This window comes from Oryctolagus cuniculus, chromosome 15 (genome assembly GCF_964237555.1).
Source record: "Oryctolagus cuniculus chromosome 15, mOryCun1.1, whole genome shotgun sequence".
In the NCBI taxonomy this organism is placed as follows: Eukaryota; Metazoa; Chordata; class Mammalia; order Lagomorpha; family Leporidae; genus Oryctolagus; species Oryctolagus cuniculus.
In genome coordinates, this window is record NC_091446.1 from 12400787 (window position 1) to 12408275 (window position 7489).

The window sequence follows — 7489 nt, forward strand, 5'->3', positions numbered from 1 at the left end:
ACGATGCGTGCATTGCGCGGCGTGTGAGTCCAGCAGGCCAAGAGCACAGCTCTAGTTCTCGGAACAGAACGGTGGCTGCCCACACAGATGTCCCCTTGTTCCAGCCCGGTGTCATGCCACACCTGGCTTCAGCTCTGCCCAACCAGGTCTGTGAGCTGCTGTTGGCGAATTTGCATATTGCAGATGCAACAGTTAAGAAAACTGAGCGGTAACATACTATTTTCATAGCAATACGGTATATGTGATAATAATATAAAATTGAAAGTTGTGCTGGAAAAGGAAAAATACCAGAAGTTACATGGACTTTCGACCTGGGTTAAAAGCCATCCTTAGAACCGCCGCCCCGGCCGTCCTGTGCATCCCGGCCAGTTTGGGCCCTTTAAGGGCACTTAGTCATTCTGGGATTGGGAGCCCCACAGAGCCTCGGCAACCATTGGCTGGAAAGGAAGGGTAAGAGTGTTCTGACCGGGAGAGTTTGGCTCAGAATGGATAAATCTCATGAGCGACCTTGATTGGAAATTTAGAGTATCCAGCAATTAGCTTACCCAGTGCCTGAGGTGGCGGGGGGGGGGGGGGGTGGTCCCCGGAGCCCCAGTATAGTAAGACTGAATTTCTTAGAGGAAAAAAAAATCCTTAATTGTCTCTTGTCAGCCGACAAATAAACGGCAGGTGCTGGAGGGTAGATTTCCTCGCAGCCCTGTCACCTGGCCCTAACTGTGTGCGTCTTTCACAGAGAGCACGTGGTGACAAGTGCTGGTCAGAGGGTCCGATGCTGGGGACGGGGCTTTTCAAATGGCCTTGCCTTTACGTTGACTCATCTCTCACTGAAATCTGCATCGTCTTTAGCCCAGAGAGTGGCTCCTGGATGTGAAAGGCCATCCCTGTCGCTGTGACAGAACAACCGATCTCTCCCTCTGATACGGCTTTGCCTATCATCCCGACTTTTCTGCCCACGCCCGTGAATACAAAATAATTTCTCTAGAGCCCCCACAGGAATCATTTATGAGCACACACACACATAAATATATATACCAAATTGTTATGATGGAGACTACACAATAATAACCAGCATGTCATTATTAAGTTAGCTTGTTTATGGATGACAAGTTTTCCGCCTTATACCATGGGATGTGACACTTTTTATGCTGAAAAAAACAGAAACTTATGATCCCCTTGGGAACAATGGACACAGAGATGCGGATTCTCTATTTGATTTTTTTTTCAATTGCACATTCAGGAAAATTATTGTTCTATTTTTTTTTTTTTTTTAATTAAAGAAGAACCCGGCTCTCAGAGCTCTCCCGCTCATCTTTCTGGGGGAGGCAGCACAACCCCGTTTGAGACGGAAAGAGGCCGCACAATGCGCTTATTAAGGAACTTTCCTGGCCAACCGCTGAAAAATATCCTAAAGTGTGACCATCACATCTGCATCAAGTTATGAAAAAGGGAGGCTTGTTAACCTGCTGTTTGGAAACCAGAACACTTTATCAGCTCCTATAATTGCTCACCCCTTATTCACTGCTCGAAGCTGGCGAGTCCTTTACCTCCTAAGACCCCACTAATTGCTGACAGATTTGATTTCTCCGTGACAGCAGGAGTCCTGGTTCTGGCCTTTACATCAAGTAATTGCTTTATTTTTCTCCCTCTGCTCTAAAAAACGGAATTCCCTTCTCCCCTGCTTGAACTCCTTTAATGGCTTCTTTCTCTGTTATTAAATCCTTGCCATTTAAATCACATTTAGCGATGTTTTGAATAACTGATTCCAATTACTAAGGCTCTTACCAAGAAGCAGCTGAAAACGCGAGTCCTCACTTGCCCACAGCCAAGCGCTGCACCTTACAGCCAGGTCTCCGGTGAACCGGATGGTGTTTTTCCTCTGTACGGGGCAATTTGTGCTCACGGGAGGCTGATTTCTGCAAATATACAGCCGCCCGAGCTCCCCAGCACCAGCGTTTGTACATAATAGATATTAGATTTTTATATTTATTTTATAAATAGCCCAACTCCTTAAAGAAACCATCGCCTTCTTCCCCGAGCGGCCGGGGAGGCCACTTGCAACAACAGCACCGTGAACAGCTGACCGCTCCGTGACCCACCGAGGCCGCCCTTCCAAGGTCTAATAAAACGGCCGGCGGGCCCAGACGCACAGCGCCACGGAGCCACCACGGCTGCCCCGGCCAGTGCTTGGCCTTGTCAGATGGTGGATGGACAGTCCACCATCTTTTTTTCTTTCCTCCCTTGGTAGTGCAGGGTTTCAGCAGAATACTACTACTACTAATAGCAATCGAACAGAATGATCCCTGCTTTCTTGTCGCCCTTCTTGCCACGCTGTGGGATGTCGCTGCCTTGCTGGGGTTTTCTTTCCTCGGCAAAGGACGCATCTGGGGAATTTCACGGCCTGGCCGTGTCCCGGGTACCAGCTGTTTCTCAGTCTCATTGGACCTAAAGTGATCGAGGGGCCAGTGCTATGGCACAGTAGGTTAAGTCCCTGCCTGTGAGGCCTGCATCCCCCGTGGGCACCGGTGTTAGTGGCATCAGTTTGAGCCCCGGCTGCTCCACTTCTGATCCAGCTCTCTGCTATGGCCTGGGAAAACAGAAGAAGATGGCCCAAGTGCTTGGGCCGCTGCACCCGCGTGGGAGACCTGGAGGAAGCTGCTGGCTTTGGACCAGCACAGCTCTGGCCATTGCAACCATCTGGGGAGTTGAGCCAGCGGATGGAAGACCTCTCTCTCTCTCTCTGCTTCTCCTTCTCTCTCTGTGTAATTCTGACTTTCAAATAAATAAATCTTTAAAAAAAAAAAAACTTTCACTCTGATCAGTTTGGTGTAATCTGAAATCCTGTTTAGCCTTACCAACATGGTTAATCTTCTTGCTGCATTTTCAGGATAAAACATGATTTTGGTATAGTGCATCCATGAACGTTTACGATCCGCAAGGTATGGTGGAATTTTTATGTCTTTGGCTTTATTGTTATTCAAACTTATTGAGCAACCTCATATTATTATTTTACTTGAAAGGTGTGGAGACAGAGAAATAGAGAAAGAAAAAGATCTGCCATCACTGGTCCACACCCCAAATGCATGCAATTTCTAGTCCCGGAGCTGGGAACCCAATTCAGGTCTCCCATGGGGCTGGCAGAGTCCACCACTTGAGCAGTAGTGTGCATTAGCAGGAAGCTGGCAGTGGGAACGGGCCGGGGCGCAAACCCAGGGACTCTGCTACGGGATTTGGGCATCCCACGAGGCGTCTCACCTGCTACTCCGAGTTTGTTATTTTAAATAATGAATAACCAATGAGCTGTTTAAACACACATAGCGTGCGTCGGGTTTAGACAGTTCATCAGGTAATCTTGACATGGCCCAGCCACTGTGGCTGCCACACAGAGCCGGCGATCAGCTGGCAAACCTGAAGGCAGAGCTCATGTGTCTTAGCGCCGACTGGGGCTACGGACGGCTATCACTGATTTTAAACTTGAGGTTGTTCCTGACATTGAAAGAGCTCCGGATTTTATATCCTACATCTACACATGATGAGAGCTTTGTGCGTGCAGTACTGTTTGATTCTGCTATCCATGGTGCTAGATTCTACTTTGGTGGGGGTCCGTCAGGGCACCAGAAAATTCTTATGAAATAGAGCGATGACTTCTCTTTCTAAATTCACAGACATTTTGGGTTACATCTTTTTGTTAAGAAAAGGCATTTAAGAAAAACATGATTCTATTATTGATCCTCCTCAAAATGGTGACCAAAAAGCCCATACACACACCATATCTGAAAGAACTTAAAGGAGGTTTCAGAATAACAGAGTGTGTCATGCACCTGCCAGGGCCCCACGGAGCTCCGGGGGGCTCAGGGTGTGGAGATGGGGAGGTGAGCAGCGAATTCACCCGGGGTTTTGTATTTCCCATTTTTAAACATTGCCTCTTCAATTATTTACCTGTGATATTTGTGAAGAGAGCTACCTTGGATGGCCCAGAAACCCCAGTCTTCTATTTGTCTGTGGAGAGAGAGGCCGGAGTGGTAGCATTGCCCATCGCAGCGCCTGTATTATTCATGTACTTCCAACCTAAAGGCCAATACCTCATTCCCTCCACACCGGGCTGGTGCTTATTCATCCACAGAGACAAAGCGCGTGATGACTCTGGGACTGAGTACATATCTGCGGAAATGGCTCAGCCTTTGCCAGCATCTATGATAAGCAGGCGGCCCTCCATTCCTGCCCAGCACCCAGCACCCAGCACCCTGCCTCTCTTTCATCCACTCAGCTCTCTGTTGGGAAATCCACTCGCGAAGGGGCCGCCACTTCCGGAAGGAGCCCTGGTGAGATGCAGGGGGAGCAGTCAAGACCGCAGGGCACTGGGCTTTCAGGGACCAGTTCATCCCATGGCACCGATAGGGGGCAGTAGAGAGTCTTCTGAGAGCCATTTAAGAGGGGAGAAACACAAGACAAACCAAACAGGCGTGACAATGATAAAATGGCACCGCGGACAAATGGGCACTCGAGTGGTGCAGGACTGGGACTCTGGACTCAGCCTGCCTGGGTTTGGAAACTGCTGCCTATGCTGTGGAGTCCTGGGCAAACGACTGTAGCTCTCTGATGGGGATGAGTATAACTGTCATAAGAAGAATTGCAAGGGCCGGCGCCGTGGCTCAATAGGCTAATCCTCCACCTTGCGGCGCTGGCACACCGGGTTCTAGTCCCGGTTGGGGCACCGGATTCTGTCCCGGTTGCCCCTCTTCCAGGCCAGCTCTCTGCTATGGCCAGGGAGTGCAGTGGAGCATGGCCCAGGTGCTTGGGCCCTGCACCCCATGGGAGACCAGGAAAAGCACCTGGATCCTGGCTCCTGCCATCGGATCAGCCCGGTGCGCCGGCTGCAGCGGCGGCCATTGGAGGGTGAACCAATGGCAAAAGGAAGACCTTTCTCTCTCTGTCTCTCTCTCTCACTGTCCACTCTGCCTGTCAAAAATAAAAAATAAAAAGAAGAATTGCAAGGATAGTTTCAGGGTCTTTAGGCATTCAGATCCGACTCAGAGGAGCTCATGACCAGGGTTAGGGACAGTTGGCAAAAACCCTATTTGCTCTTCATGGCAGCGATTTGATAAATGTTGCAGCTTTCCATCTGGCAAAGATTGGTTTTGGCCCTGATGGTCTCCACAGAGTGGAATCAGCAAGTGTGGGGAAATGTGCTGCTCTCTGCAAGACACAGGAGGCGTTCGTGCAAGGAACTCTTCCATCTGCGTGGTCTGGTACAGGTGCTATGGGCCAGGGGCTGTGAAGGGGCCAGTGACTCGCTGGGTCAAGGGAGCCAGCCGGCCCGGAGAAAGGCCCTGGACGATGACTCAGAGGACCAGGCCTCCAGTACTGGCCTGTCTGGCCTCAGCCACATCCCTTCCTCCTGCCCCACGTCTCCTTAGTCTTAGAGCTTGAAGGGAACTGAATGATCTTCACGTCTGTCCCATCTTTAACATTTACTGTTGTGAAATAAACCAGTCTGGGAGCTGGCACTGTGGCATAGCAGATAAAGCCGCCACCTGCAATGCTGGCATCCCATATGGGCGCCAGTTCGAGTCCCGGCTGCTCCACTTCAGATCCATCTCTCTGCTACGGCCTGGGAAAGAAGTGGAAGATGCCCCAAGTCCTTGGGCCCCTGCTCCTATGTGGGAGACCTGGAGGAAGCTGCTGGCTCTTGGCTTCGGATTGGCGCAGCGCTGGCCATTGTGGCCAATTGGGGAGTGAACCAGCGGATAGAATATTTCTCTTTCCCTCTGTTTTTCCTTCTTTATCTGTATAACTCTGACTTTCAAATAAATAAATAAACCTTAAAAAAAAAAGAAAGAAATCAGTATGATTTCAGGGGTATAGCTTTTGGTTTCTTATCATATTTATGCCTAGACAGAAGCACAGTATTATGAAAGATACAATACCCAAGATACAAAATACAATATCATTTAAGAGCATACTAAATATTCCAAAGAATTTTATCAGTCATGTGTGTGTGTGCATGCTGGTAGGAAGACATTTCAAAATGGGAGAAAAATATGTTAATTTTGGTGCAAAAAATTTGTTGGAACTCATGCATAGTTTTCCCCTTCTACACACTTTCCACAAATTTTTTGGGAGATCCCTCCTAGGGAGGTACATGTTTGTGTGTGCACATGGTCGCCTGCAGTCCTACACACTAAAGTAGCCCTGGGGAAGGCATCATTGTTTGTCTGGTGCTTGTCCTCCAAGTCCTTAAGTGACTGCCACCTGTGACGGACGCCAAGCCTTTCAGGGCCAAGTGCTCAGGGCGCCGGGTGTCACTTGACCTTGCAGTCACTTTCCAGCAGGAGGGACCTGGAAGGATGGTGACACCATTGTCTCTGGTCTCCAAGGAGCAGCCTTTGCCTTGAAAACAAGCCTTAGCATCCATCAGGAAGGCAATTTTTCATCTTCAACAGTGAATCCTTTTTTTAAATGTCAGATAATTTTTATTTATTTGAAAGGCAGAGGGATTTTTCATCTGCTGGCTCACTCCCCAAATACCTGTAGCAGCCTGGGCTGGGCTTGGCAGAACCAGGAGCCAGGAGCTCAGCCGGGGTCTCCCAGATGGGTGGCAGGGGCCATCGCCGGCTGCCTCCCTGTGTGAGCATTAGCAGGAAGCTGGGAGTGGAAGTGGAGCCGGGACTCGAACCCAGGCACCCTGACACGGGGTGTGGGCCTCCGGAGCAGCACCTTAGCGCCTGTGCTAAACTCCTGCCCCAACAGTAAATATTTGTTTCCTTGCTTTAAACAGAGACCAGATACACAGTTTAGCATTAGTGACTATTAATGACTATGACGTACTATTTGTGATGTATACAATACAGACCATAACACAGCCCCAGCGCATGCGCCCAGGTGGTTGGGCACCTGAGCGTTTGTCAGTTCTTTAGAACCTGGTGAAACTACCGTGAAATTCATCTAGAGCATTCATTCGCCAGAGAACATCTGTGCCTTAATGAACAGTAATTAAACGCACAGCGGCATGCCCGGGAGGTGACGGAGGGTGAGTAGACTCACTTTCTAAAATAGCTCGTCTTCAGACCTGCCGCCTGCCCTTCCACGTGGGTGTCGGCACTCGGGAGGAAATTGAGACTTAATTCCAATTTTTCCCATTTCCACAGGACCTGGGATTCTTCTCAAAATACCTGTTAAGTCTGAGAATCAAAGTCCTCACTAGGTCATTTTCCGATGCAGCTCGTTGCTGGCGTGGAAAAGTACCAGTGACAGCTCCTAGAACACGTTGTTGCGTGAGGAACCTGAGATAAGACCTCGGTCCTCTCTGATGCTGCAGGAGAGGGCGCGTTCAACCCTGTCCAAGACCGTACTGGACTCCAGTGAGCAGGACTTCCTCCCTGCACCAGTGCACAGCTGGCATCAGTCCCGGTGGCCAGGGGCACGTCCTGCAGTCTCTGGGTGACCCGGCCCTGAGCGGCCCACCCCTTCTCCTGGGTGCTGCCCATGCTTC

The 7489-nt window shown here is 49.8% G+C and overlaps 1 long non-coding RNA gene across 1 annotated transcript; it reads right to left on the reverse strand.

The window, feature by feature from the left end:
* Nucleotides 1-1781: 1781 nt before the first annotated feature.
* On the reverse strand, nt 1782-7202 carry LOC127484250 (uncharacterized). Its single transcript, XR_007911138.2, has 3 exons — nt 7042-7202; nt 3937-3996; nt 1782-1913 (listed from the first exon to the last, which is right to left on the reverse strand). It is a non-coding gene; the product is annotated as an uncharacterized lncRNA (long non-coding RNA).
* Between the last annotated feature and the right edge of the window lie 287 nt (nt 7203-7489).